Source organism: Falco cherrug, chromosome 5 (genome assembly GCF_023634085.1).
Source record: "Falco cherrug isolate bFalChe1 chromosome 5, bFalChe1.pri, whole genome shotgun sequence".
NCBI lineage: Eukaryota > Metazoa > Chordata > Aves > Falconiformes > Falconidae > Falco > Falco cherrug.
The window spans coordinates 16,241,473-16,255,840 of record NC_073701.1 but is presented as its reverse complement, the minus strand read 5'-3'; the positions used below and the strand labels follow the sequence as shown (position 1 = coordinate 16,255,840).

The 14,368-nt window shown below is 41.4% G+C and overlaps 1 protein-coding gene across 4 annotated transcripts in view; it reads right to left on the bottom strand.

The window, feature by feature from the left end:
- PACSIN2 (protein kinase C and casein kinase substrate in neurons 2) overlaps positions 1-14,046 on the bottom strand; it is a 64,230-nt gene extending 50,184 nt beyond the window's left edge. For 3 of the 4 annotated variants that reach the window (XM_055711450.1, XM_055711453.1, XM_055711454.1), the window contains exon 1: positions 13,896-14,046. The gene's annotated coding sequence lies outside the window, so the exon portion shown is untranslated. Of the gene's footprint in view, positions 1-4,714; positions 4,821-13,895 lie in introns of all 4 variants that reach the window. The other variant, XM_055711451.1, reaches the window with a different exon arrangement.
- Between the last annotated feature and the right edge of the window lie 322 nt (positions 14,047-14,368).

The window sequence follows — 14,368 nt, the reverse complement described above, 5'->3', positions numbered from 1 at the left end:
TCAATCATTCAACTCCCAAAGGGCAAGAACACAAACACCAGAGCACCATTCTCACAGCCAGTTACATTTCATTTGCTTGTTTACCTCCTGCACACACAGACACAATTGTAGTACATTTTTATTTTTTTCTTATGCTGAAGTAGAAGGCAACACAGTTGAATCTTGCCACCAAAGCCCTTAACTAATCCTATGAACTACAAATTCTAATATCTGAAGAAAAGTCTAACGGTAACATAATATTTTTCTGGTACAACACAAAATTTAAGCTATACCTATTTCATGTAATGATATAGGTTTCCATTATAGTCCATCTTGCATAACGTAAATCACAAATACACAAGTAATAATAGCTTGAAAGAATGCTCACTTGGTACACGCATACTCAACAACATAGTCTTTGTCCTGGGCTTGTTACATCCCAGTATAACAATCCAATTCTTATGATATGAATATACTTTTATTGTAACATCCCCTGGCACTAGGCTTGTTCTCTTTATTACTGCCTCCCTCAGTATTTGCATTGTCATCTCATATTACCCTCACACAATTATTAAATATTCAATTATCCAAGCTTGTGCTTAATGCTGCTTTGAGAGCACAGGCAATCCAACATTACAATTCTTCACACAAATCACAAGAATGTGCAGAGTCAGTAATGCCCAACTACATTCCCCAAAAAAGATAAAATTCTAAATCCAAAATATTTGTCTTACATTTCTACCACCAGCATCTAAAACTCCTTTGAAAGGAAGGCAACTATTCTTTCAGAAATGTTTGTGTGTTTATTTTTATACAAACTGAAGAATTCAACTGACAATAAACCAGTCTAAGTCTAGTCAATATTTGTTAGACTATAGTATCCACCTATAGTTCAGCTTAGAGAGCTTTTTGCAAAGGAAGCTACAGTAATTGACACAAAAATCTTCTGTTGGCCTTCACTCTGAGGCTCTGAACAACAAACCCTGGAAACATATATATATATAACAAGTAACTGGAACAATTTAGAATTGCAATGTAAGAAGTGTTATGTGATACCAGAAGAGTCCTAAGGGTTTTTCTAAGTTCTCCCTGGTTGCTTATATGAGAATACATGAACTATATCCCTACAGCACTCATCAAATAAAGAAGTTTCTAAAGATAGCTTTTTCAACCTAAAATACTGCAGCATCAAAGAAGGCCATTCAAACATGTTTAGTGCTGACTCACAGCTTTGACTAAGTCCTAGCAAAATTAACATTGAAATTTGTTTTACTAACTCCACATGATTCCAATTGACAGACTTAAGTCAAAATGCAACACTGCTGTCCATTTTCTAGTGTCTGGGTAAGGTAAGACTCAGGAGAAGCTAGCACCAAAGTAAGTAGGATAGGGAGAAAGGTGGGAAAAAAGTCATAATAATGTCACTGACACAAACTAATCATAATGCAATGCTATAGAAAGGTTTCTTTTAGCTGTGTGAAAAACTTCTGGCTCAAGGTCAAAGATATGAGAGTACAAATCCAGCACTTTTGTCTGTAAGTTAAAGGCACTGGAAGCTTACCCAAATTCTGAAAATCTCTAAACTCATCTTTTACAGTCCTCTAGTTTGGGTTTTTCAACAGTAATATTCCAAGAATTTATTTAACAATTTCAGGATCTGGATGCAAGTTACCATCTGAATTCATTCAGCTTAGCACAGATGACCAGTAATTCTACAGCAAGTTTAAAATCCTAAACAAAATCAGAAGCAATCCAGCAACAAGTTTTTAAGTAGGTAACTTCCCACTTAAATACTGAAGCAAGTTTCAGTAGGCTAGCTTTAGACAAAACTTTAGGGTGTTCCATTTTCTTTTTATGCATTTGACATATGTATGCCAAATCTCTACTTGTACTTGTCTTTCATGCAAGATAATGATTTATTTTTTTTCTTAAAAGAGGAAAACATTCATAAAGAGAGTTAGCCAATAGGAAATGATTTTAAAATGTCTTTTTAAGCTTATGTAGTTAGATTTCCAGCATCCCTTTCAGTATGCACAGCTACATAAAGCAGTTAAGCACTTGAAAATGGGCAATGGCAAAACGCAGGGAAGATGTGACTTGCATTCCTTCCTCTTTTAGGGCAGATACTATAGCCAGACTGAGATTTTTCGCAGTACTCCAAATTTAAAACTTGCCCGCTGGCTCTGATGTAAATGCCTAGGTGCAATATGCTATTCTTTGTACATTCCAATAATTCTCATGAGCCAACACAGCTGCCTAACTAGAGAAAGTAGCTCAGATTTAATTCATTCTGGAAGACAGACCCATGCTCTGAAGAACAACGCAGAGATTCCTGGAGGACTGTAATTATTTTAAAACACACATCCTCTTATTTATTATATAAATGAACAGGACAGGCAACAATTAACCCGCAACAGGTATGAGGTAGTGCTCCCTGTTTAGAAATTTTAGACTACTGGTAAGTAACAGCTATAGCTTTACTACTACTTGTATTTGAGGGGATGAGTCAACCACAACCTTATTCACACACATACCAAACCATCAGGAGCCCCACATAAGTGTCTAATACTAAAAAAAGAAACAACCCAAAAAAACCACCACACAACCAAGCCAACACAAAAATAACAAAACAAAAACTGGGAGAGCTATCACAACAGTGAAAGCCATTTAACAACAGCTCTAAGTTTTACTGACTTCTCCCCATTTGCAGGCTAAATGCTGCCTAAGTCAATTGCTGTTACATTGTGAAGTGTTTCAAAAGATCTTTATCAAGGCTTTTTTTCTGAAATGAGATTATAACTTTGCTCTCTTAACTGTTCACTGCAATAAAAATTGAAAGATTCATGTGATACATTTTTCCTTGACAAATTCAAAACACATTTTTAGAGAAGCATGTTTGTAAAATCTTCAGCTTTAAAAAGTCAATTTGCACAACTTTTCACAGTATTTTTCCTACCTAATAAACTGCATTCTAGTGAATATGCTAGCCAAATCAAATACTTTACAGAAGCCTGAAAATTAAAAATCTCATAGAAACTCTATAAACTTCAAGTTTTATTTTCACTATTAACGTTATTCACCACGCAGAAAAATAATCTCACTAGACATCAATCATACCAGGACAGCATTACTCATTCAAAAAGGGTAGTATTTTATCCATATGTATGAAAGTACATAAACACTGCAAATGCAAAAATACATAAAACTGCACAACCAACACTCCTTTAGATGTACCTGAAAACATCAAAACTTGTTCAACTCTTACATATTTCCCTGATATACAGTAAGATCTCTTGGAAACAGCATAAAAACTCAACGCGATTAGCATAAAACTAGTGATTTTGTTCAGCAATACATTGATAGGCATTACATGCTAAATTTAGAACAGTTTGTCCTTAAGTACATAAGTGTATCTGCAATACCTAATAACGCATAGAAGCAAAGGTGCCTCCTATGTATCTGCAAGAAAGGGGAGGAAGGAAAGAGGGCAGAAATATTAAAGGTCTTCAATTGCAGTTTTAGTTTTTCCACAGGGCTACTAAAAAAACCCAGCTAACTGGATTTTTGGAGAAAGTGAGACTACATCACATTTTATTAGACCGATAAAAATCTAAAGCAAAGGAGCTATAGGTTGTCTTGCATAACCTAAAATAAATCCACAGTTCATGTATATTTGTTTTATCTATTTGCATGTATCAGTTACTGAACTGCTTGTTACTGACTTGACAACGATTAAAATTGCACAGCACAGATTTTATTCATGATGCTCAACCAACTCACAGGATTTACATTCTACAAGAAACTATGTAATAGCCTGATCTAAACCAAGTGCTAAAAATATAGTAATTAGATACAGGCTAGACCCACATATTGTTCTTTGATGCAGATATGCTACAAGCCAAAGCAGAAGCAGCTGCTTATATGCTATTTTGGACAAAGGATTTATTAACCAAATTCAAACCTCATTTCATATCAATTCTAAGGTTCACGTACACATCCTTTGAAATTATGGACTGTCCCTTCATCTCAAATTTGTGTTCAGAAACAGAAATAACGGATTTAGTCCTACTTCAATGAACAGACAAGACGTTCATGATATCAAGTGAATGAACTTTCATCTTTCCCAGTGCTGAGAACAATTAAACAAAAGCTCAAAGTGTTCTGCAATACTGCTCAGTTTGCTTGCTTGGAAAGATGTTCTCTGCTAGCCGATCTGTGCACCTGCTTCAAGAAAACATCAGGTGGAACAGCACTTGCTGAGAATAACCAAGACAGCAGACTGGGCAGTCCCATAGAACAAAAGTAACAGGAGGATCAAACTAATTCTATTCAATTTTTTTTTTCCTCCCACAAAAATAAGAACAAAAAAAACTAAAAAAAAAAACAAACCCCCCACCCAAAACCCAAATAGCTTACAATAAGGCAGGGAAGCACTTTTTCCAGTATAGAAAACAAGAGAGTTGGCATGGGGTTTTGTGTATACCTAGATTTTTCCCTTGTTTTAAACAAACAAAAAACATTCTTAAAAAAAAAATTATTCTTGCCACAAGATTGAACCAATTTTGGAAATTAAGTATTGAGCTGGAATTCAAAGCTAGTTCTTCAAAACCTGATTTAACAATCAAGTATTAACAGATTAAATCTGCTTGAAGTTTCAAAAAATTATTTAGCATTCACTTTTTTAAAAAATACATATATTCTTATATAATGAAATATTTATATCAGCGTGACTTACAAGTGAGTATTCTAGAAGTCAAAAGGCAAAGACTTTTGGCTCCTTTCTACCTGGAACTTGTTCAAATTGGAGAAGTACTTCAATTCTGTCTTCTGGTCCTTCCACACTAAAATATTTTAAGCAAAAAATCAAGAAAAAACAGCAAGTTTATCTTTAAGTTTATTAATTCAGGATAATTTGATACTTATTACCTGTTCAGCCGTGCATTTGAAATTGGTAAAAATCAAGAAACCTAAGTTTAAGCTCATCTTCAATTCCCTTAATTGTAACAGTTTAAGTGTACAGCCTCTAGGCAATGTATTAAATCTCTCTCAGGTGTATTTCAGCAGCTCACACTGCACAGCTTCAGCTGCTAGGATGTTGCATTTATATGCACTCCGTTTTCCATACTTCATTACATCCTGACCATCTTTGGCATACATGGGATTATAAAAGCACTTACAGAAAGACTTGTTTACATTCAACATTCACCTTACAGCTCAACTTTATAGAAATTATTAACTGTCCTGCTCATCTCAATACCTAGCCTGATCACTTTATTATGGTATGAATTTGTTCTGCTGACACAGATTTACCTAGTTTTCACTCACATCCCCAGGCATTCCTCCTGACCCATCCTTATGCCTTTGATTCTATTTCGGAAGCCAGATACTAAGCTTTACCCAGCTGAAAGTTACCAAAAACAAAAAATTTCTTGCTGGACCAGGGAAGCAACTCTGGTCACAGTCATATAAACAGAGCCAACACAGAGCATGTAGCAAGAACAAACAGCTGGGCACCAGGGAAAGAACCTGATTTCCTGTTGCAGCAGCAGCACAGGCTGTCACTGGTTTTGAAGTTATTTGCCTTATCACTGTGAGCAGAAGTGGCAACAAGCTTCTGAGCTAGTTTAATGAGTTACAAGATGTTATGCTCACAAAGGGAGTAAGCAAGTAAACATACAACACAAGATACTTTTCAGAAAGTCTAAGACCCTGAAAGACAAGCAAAAAGATGATTTCATTGTTTACGTGTATGTGGTAAGCACACAAGTAAGAGATTAGATTTTTTGCATTTGGGAACATAAATCAAGCCCATTTAGTATCACTGAAACCTCACTGTACACGTCACACGATTGAACAGTTTGTAAGTAGTTATAATGTAGGTAGAGAGGATTAAGTAGTCCCGAAAGGACTGGTGACACTTCTGCGTAATATTCATTACTCGTTTGAATTATTACCAACTTTAAAGAACACTAACACTGCACAGACATTCTGGAACATCTTCCAATAGCTCATGCACCACATGGGCACCAACTGCTGTCTAGCAGAGACCACTAAAGCACTGAACAACACAGCACAGTCAGCTGCTTCTGCAATGAGCTGCTGTGTGAAGAGCACCTTTGGGCCCACTGACTTACATTCCATGTTTCACTTTCCCAATTCTTTAACACACATTATAGGTGACAATGTCCTAACTCAAAGAGCATGTTGCATTCAACACGAAGGAACTCCACGTATGCCATACCTCAAAAGAGAATGGATGACAGAAGTAAGAGAAGTGTGGCAGTCCTGAGTTGACTCAGACCATTTCCAGCTTCAACTGAGTACACTCAAGATTTGGCAATCCAATAAAATAATATTACTTTATCATGCAAGAATCACAGGGAATCAATCACACAGATTTTTTTAATAGCTGTCCCCAGGGCTGCATTAGAAGAAAAAACACATTAGCTACAGAAATAGCTGTATGTGAAGTGGGAAAGAGGGGAAGTTCATAGTTACAAATGTAAAGAAAGCTAGGAATAACGAAAGACAGCAGAAAGAACACAGAAACGGGTATAGTGGTAGACCTCAAATATATTTAAAGCTCCTTTATTGTCCTTATAATAACAAACTTAGCAACAGTGCTATCATTCATAAGGTATGATACACTTTGATGGAGTTAACAGTGGCAGAAGATCTATGAATGCTGACAAAAGATCATACCTGAGTGATGATTATTAGCCGTCAAATTAGAAGTCAAAAGGGCTTAGGAGTGCAAACAAGCATGTCCAAATTAGGTTTTGTTCAAGAATTTTAAAAATACAAGTTGGGAGGTTCTAAGTCATGAACTTTTAAGAAGTTCTGAATAATGGGCAAGTTCCAGAAAGCTAGAGAAAACCTGCTATCACATAAGCATTTTAAAAGGGTTAAAGCATTTAAAAGGTTAGTTTACCAAAGAAAGTCAATTAAAATGGAACAAGTAAGATTCCACTTGGGCATAAAAAGTTGATAATTATCATTACATAGGTAAAAAGAAAAATCAATGCAACCAGCTTCTTAACAGCATCCTCTTTTTATGAGGTCACTGTCCTGAGTGATAACAACTACGCTGAAGACCTAAGTTTCAACACAGCATTCAACTTGCTATGACAAGGTATTTGGATTAAGAAACAGAATGATACATGCTCAATCTGATATTACATTTATTTCAAGCTCTCAAAATACAGAGTCAAGAAATATTACAAAGCAGGATGTGTCCACCAAGCTACAACTAAGCCATTTACCATTATTATCAGTGACCTCAAAAAAGATCAGGAATCATGACTGAACTACTGCACAGCCAATTTAAGAAAAAGCCTGAGGAAACAGTAAATAACAGAGAATCCAGTGCTGATAAACCTATTTGGATTGTTTGCCAAAATAGGCACAAGCTAAAGACGCTAATTTGGAATTCACACTGGGCTGCACCAAACCAAAGTTAATTATTCCTATCTCGTGAAGATGGCCCAATATATTAAGTTTGAAGAATACTGAAATGGAGAGGAATACTCAGTTGAATGTGCTCCATGAATTGCAGGATATAAACAAAGTACTATGAGGTAGGCAGCTATAAGGATATATCAGAGAGAGTAGCGTGTTAAGAGACAGCAGGACTAATTAGCCAGCTAGGCAACTAACAGGGTTGTGGTGGACTCTACATCCATTCTTTCTAAACAGGAAGTTTTCTTTGTGGCTATATCAGATTCTAACAGGTATTCGTTCACAGAAATCCTATGGTTTGTCTCTTTCAGGTAAGACCAGATGATTACAAATGGCTCCTTTCTGTATTAAAAATCTATTAATCATTCTTTTGCATTTGTACTATGTACTATTAGCAATTGGATAATCAGACTAATTTAACATTTTGAGAGCAGTAGCAGTTAAAATCTGTTTGCATGAAAGATCATCTCTTTACATGTCTATAGAATGTCAGTGCACAATCCACTGATTAAAAACTGCCTATTCATTAAAGCTATCTCTAAAACACACTCCTGAGGATGTATCCAAAATTACAAAAAAAAAAAAAAAGGTGAGAAAGAATAGGAAGTAAATTCCAAATTTGCAATTAAGTTTACATATCCTGGAGACAACATGAGCAGGGTACATCTCATTACACCTTAAAAAAACACCTGCATCAAATCATTGCATGCATTAAACCAAAAGGCATGACTTCTGGTATAATACACTGTTAGGCCATGTATTTATTTGGTTTGCATGGCAAGGTTTTGGTAGCCAGGAGGAGCGCTACAGGGGTGGATTCTGTGAGAAGCTGGTAGAAGATTCCCCCATGTCCAATGGAGCCAATGTCAGGTGGCTCCAAGATGGACCCACCACTGGCCAAGGGTGAGCCTGTCAGCAACAGTAGCAGCGCCTCTCTCATATTTAAGAAGGGGGGGGAAAACTACTGTGCAACAGCAGTTGAAACAGAGAAGTGAGAACATGCATGAGCAACAGCCCTGCAGACACCCAGGTCGGTGCAGGAGGAGGGAGAGGAGGTGGTCCAGGCTCCGAAGCCAAGATTCCCCTGTAGCCCATGGAGGCTAACAGTGGAGCAGTTATCCACCTGCAGCCCATGGAGAACTCCACACCGGAGCAGGTGGATGCCCAAAGGAGGCTGTGACCCCATGGGAAGCCCACGCTGGAGCAGGCTCCTCACAGGACCTGTGGACCCATGGAAAGAGGGGCCCGTGCTGGAGCAGGTTTGCTGGCAGGACTTGTGACTCCATGGGGGACCCACATTGGGGCAGCCTGTTCCTGAAGGACAGCATCCCATGGAAGGGGCCCACGCTGCAGCAGTTTATGAAGAACTGCAGCCTGTGGGAAGGACTCACACTGGCAAAGTTCATGGAGAACTGTCTCCTGTGGGAGGGAGCCCACACTGGAGCAGGGGAAGGGTGTGAGGAATCTTCCCCCTGATGAGGAAGGAGTGGCACAGACAAATGCAGAGACAACAGTGTGATGAACTGACTGCAACCCCCATTTGATGTCCCCCTGCCGCTCAGAGCTCAGTCAATACACACCTTTTGTTGTTACAATCACCAGCTGGCAATGCATCAGCCTGATATGTGGGGGAGATTAACTTACTATCACACATAAAAATCAGATTTATGAGTCTTATTTGTGCTACTCATGTACAAAGACAATAATAAGACAGAAAGAATATCACACTTCTGCAAAAAGATACTTCACAATGAGGATTACAAGAACAGTCTTTCAGTTTTAATATTAGTAAACAACCCACTACTTCATAATCAAAAGCTAAGAGGTTGCAAGTACATCACAATTCTGTGATACATCATAAATCACAACAGGCATGAGAAGATATTTAAAACACTATTTGTCAACTCCTCTGGGTTCACAGAGTCACTTAAAACCTGTGTGGCACCCATTCTCCAGGCATCTACTATGTCGTATCTGTAAATTTATGTCAAAAGATTACATCAAATCCACCCTTTTTCATTTCAGTAAAACTGTCGGAAAAAAATATTTAATAATAAGATTTGACAGACTGTTCTTATCCTCACTATTTTCGCTGTTGTATTGTAGTCTGGTTTGTTATTCCACTGGTCTAAAGTACATGATAAAAGGCAAAGAAGTTTGTTTAGAATCTTTAGTCTGTAGATGCCTTGGAATTAATTCTTAGCTTACAGCAGAGTCCTACACAACACAAGCAAAAAGGGTTAGTAATATGCATTGGCCCAAAAACAAACAATGGAAAATACATGTTTGCAACACTGTCAAAATATTTACAACGTGTTGTGTAAGTCAGAACAGTTTTTAAATATTTGCATATTCTAAGAAGTTGAACCAAACTACACCACTCAAAGCCTTCGAGACATTTTCTTTTTGCTTCAGAGCTCATTACTGTCCAGAGTTGCAATACCCATGCTAGCTCTATCCCTATTTGCTAATTAGGGCTGGGTACCTTCTCAAATATTGACACATCCTGTCCACCAAGATTCACAGGACTCTACCAATGCACACCAGTTCACAGTGGCCCAAGCAGAATCACTCATACTTCAAGGAGCACGTATCAAGGTAGACTCTAGACCAAAACCATTAGAGAAATTTTGACTGTTCCCTTCCCCCAAGGCAAGGTACCTTGCAGGATAGCACATAAAGGAACAACATTCAAGTCTCATGACAAATTCAACCATGACTGTAGGCTGTAAACCAACCCCAGGATACAACAGCCTTTTTCCTACCAACTACAGGTTATTCTCTACCAACTACAGGTTATTCTTCTCAACCCCAGTGAGCCAACCAGCCAGGTAACATTCACATTAAGTACACCATTCTATTCAACCACAGACTCAGACCACTTAGTAGCTTGGTTTATCTCAATACAGTTACATCACTGTTATTTCCTGCTTTCTTCTTTTTCATGTCCTGAGAACAATTCATCGTCACATTAAGTCAAGCCAAAAATCGGTAACTAGGTTTATTTGAAAGGAACAACATCACTTCTTGAGGTTTTATGGATTAAGATAATTTGAATTAAATCCTATGTTACAAAAAAAGTTCTTCATCTCACAGACTAGTCTTCAATTCAAGCACTAGAGACTCCACTCTAGGTCTCAGGCAATGAGGAAGTCATTCAATCTTAGAATTTCTTTTAAAAAGCAGAGACCCCAAGAACCAACAAACCATTACTTCCAATGTATTAGTTTACATGCATGTTTAAACAAATTTATTTTTAAAAAACCTTCAATCTGCATCTACCGTTCTCCTGTCTTATCATATGAGAAGATGCAACTTTTTCTGGGACCTGCTGCTCCCACATAGAGAAAACTGCATGGTCTCAGAAGCAGAAAGCTACCTTTTAGCTAATTTGTATTACTCCCAGAGATTCATACAAGCACAGGCAATTCTTAGCTAGCAGCACCACTAAGCATTTTATCCTCTGCCAAAATCAGAAGTCTCTTGTCCTGCATTTACAGGCTACCAGTTCAAGTCACAGTAACCTTTAGGCTCATTTTAACCACAATCAGGGAAGCACAGACCTGTCATAAGGACATGAGTAGCTCAGCTCTACAGAAGGAAAAGGTACCCAATAAGCTAAATAAGCAGAATGCAAGAACAAAATTTCTCATGCCTAACACTAAATCACCCAAACACATCACCTGGTAAAAATAACAGGTTCAGAATTGTTTTTCAAACTGATTTTCAGACCAACATTCAAGTGCCCCAACACAACAATAAAAAGCAGACATCCACCCGTTAGAAAAATGTATCATCTAGGTATTTTCTGTAAGTATTACTTACAAACATTCATAGATCAAAATGTTGCACAGAGTATCACTGCAAAGTCAGAAAGCCATATTAGTATAATGGTATTTCAAATACTAAAGGAATATAAGAAAAAATTAGGAACATACAATAAACACTACAAAGTAAAATGAAGGTTTTGTTGCAGAGGTGACTTGTGGAATACAGAAACTTTCACAAACCTGTGACAGTTTAAAAAAAAAGTTAAAGAACACTTAAGACCATCCACAAAGATGCACACAGCTAACAGCAAGTCCAGCAATCATAAATGCTATCTAATTTGTCACCTCAATATTAAACTACTGCATCTGCTTGCAGTACACTCTTCAAAATGAAAAAAAAAAAATCAGTAAAAAAAATACTCCAAAACAGTTTTGCCCATCAATCATTGATAAACTATTTCATCGCTAACTACAACTGTGCTATCCTTTTAACACTGATCTTGTTGCTTGATGTGTGGTATGCAGTTTAACATCCAGGGCCATTTTTAACTTTTATTCTAATATGGCACTGCACAACACTCAGACCCTGAGCCAAAGAAACCAACTCTAGAACTGTAAACTATGTACACAAGGGGAGTCTGGGGCACTTGAACACTGAACAGCCACGCCAAGGTTAGCACTACAGAGGATGAGGTAGCCCCTGCACTCTGCTCCTGCTTACCATACCTAAGCTGTGGTATAGTATGAGCAGAGATCTCTAAAATGATGCTGCATCATGCTAGTTAGACATGCCCCGTGTACTAATACACGGTACTGTTTAATCTGATTCAGCCATAATTGGCAGAATATAACTCTACCATCTTTGAAGGCAAACTGCAAGTTTGACAAAATATAATTTCAGGCAGGTACTACCCTGCAGTGCTAATACCCTTACTAGTTAAAAAACACAATTAAGAAGTTTTGCCCATCTGAAATACAGTTAGCTAACTTAGTCACCTCTCACCTTTAAGCAGAAATACAAGTCTTTCCCCTGTTGCCCCCCACCCAACCCAAGAAAGCAATGAACCAATATTTTTCTGTTGGTCTCATCACAGCCATACAAGAATGATCTTTCTGTTGCACTAAAATCAGAATGAAAACTTAGCTGCTTACATAACGCAGTCTTCACTATGACTATTATAATAACGCACTGTTAATATTTTTACCCTTCCAAAGTTGTGGAAAGGTTTTGCCTTTAGAGAAGGGCTGAACAAACTCTGGAATTAAATCCAAATTAGCAGAAGGGCGAAAATCCCCCCTACAGCAAGAGAAAACAGCTTTATGGCAAGCTTTCAAGCAGTCTGTTGTGAGGTGGTCGAGTGCAACGCAAGAAAACAAGTGTCTAGCACGTCTGAAGGCTCGTTTTTTACCCCAGTGTGGGTCGCATAAAAATGATCAAACTTACTGAAATAAGTACAGGAAACGTGAACAGTGGTGTACTTGTTTTAAATTGTCTTAACTAACCTACAGTTTTGATCAAGAATGGCTACCAAGAAAACTGAACATTTAAACGGTAAGATTACATTTAGTTTTCAAGCGTTTGGTTTACAAATGCCAGCACATGCCACTCACACCTTTCTGGCTCCCTTTACTGCCAGGGCAAAAGGATGGAGGAGGCTCAGACAACCGAGTCTACCAGCTACTGAGTCACTCCAACCAGAGACTGCCAGGCAGCTGGGAAAGATGGGTACTGCGAGCCAGGCAGACACTAAATACCCAGTCCCCCTCCAGCCAGGTAGCTTCGATGCACATAAAGAGGCTTCTGTCCCTCACACTGCCGCTCCAGCCTGGGAGGTGAGCAGACTTGCCGCGAGCCAAAAAAGGGAAAGTCAGGAGAGAAGGCGGCAATGGCAGGACCAAGAAGCCCGACAGAGCTGGGTCACTGCCCGTCCTCGGGAGGCTGCGAGCCGGCTAAACCGCCCCCTCCCCGGCAGTAACACCCCCTCCCCACCGCACCAGCATCGCTACCTGCCGCCACCCAGGCCGGCCAGATCTCAAAGCCGGGAGGAAAACCGCAAACGCTCGCCTTCAGGTCTCCCTCCTCGCCCCCTTTCCCTCCCTGCCCAAAACCAAAGCCGTCACCACCCCCGAGCGGGTCACTAAACTTCCCCGAGCAGCCAGCTCTCCCCTCCTACAGGAACCGAGCCTCCCGCAGCCAGTGTCGTCATCCCCCGCCAGCCCCGGCCCTGCCCTTCCCCGCCGGGCGCCGTGCAAGGAGAGCTTCACCTTCCCCGCGCCCGCCGGGCCGGGCGGCACCGCAGCACAGCGGGGGACGGCAGGCCCGCGCCCCGGCCCCCGCTCCCAGCCCTCCGCCCGCCGCCCCTCCGCGCCGCCGCCGCGCCTCGGCGCTGTCACGCCCGCCCGCCCGCCGCCTCACCGCTGGGGCACCGAGCCCCACCGGCACCCAACGGGGCCCGCACGGCACGGCACCCGCCCCGCCCCGCGCGGCCTGACCCCGCCACGGGGCACGGGCAGCGCCGGCCCAGGCGCGACGGCTGGAACAGCCGCGCTCCCCGCGCCCGCCGGCGGGACCCCGCCGCCCGCCGTTCAGCGCCGCCCCCCCCCCCCCCCAACCCGAAAAGGCTCCGACGGGGATCTCAGCCCCGGCCTCCACCTCAAGCCTCTCCCTGGGGGTAGGGCCGCCCTCACCTGAAGTGCCGGGGAGCGCCCGTCTCCTGTGCCCGCCGGCAGCGAAGGAGAGAGGGGACTGATGAGACGGCGAGAGAGCGCGGAGGAACGCGAGCCGAGCCCAGCGCCCCGCTCGCCACCGCACCGACTGCCGCCCTCCCGCCTCCCCCGCCCCTCCGATTGGCGGACGCCCAGCCGCCTCCCGATTGGGAGAGGGCGAAGACCAGGCTCCCGCCCCTCCGCCTCCCATTGGCTCTCCGCCTCTGCCAGTTAACGCAGCTTCCTAGTCCAGGCTGGAAGGGGCGGCGGGGGCAAAGGTAGCTGGTGGGTGGCGGGGGCGCGGGGCGGCGGTGCCCGTCGGAGGCCGTTAGCGCCGCGCGTCTGCCCGCGGCAGAGCCCCGGTTCGGGGGCTTCGGCCCCTGCGGCGCGGCGGGGCCAGCGACTACCCCCCCGCGGCTGCCCCGCCCGGCCTGCCCAGGGAGCAGCCGCCGTGT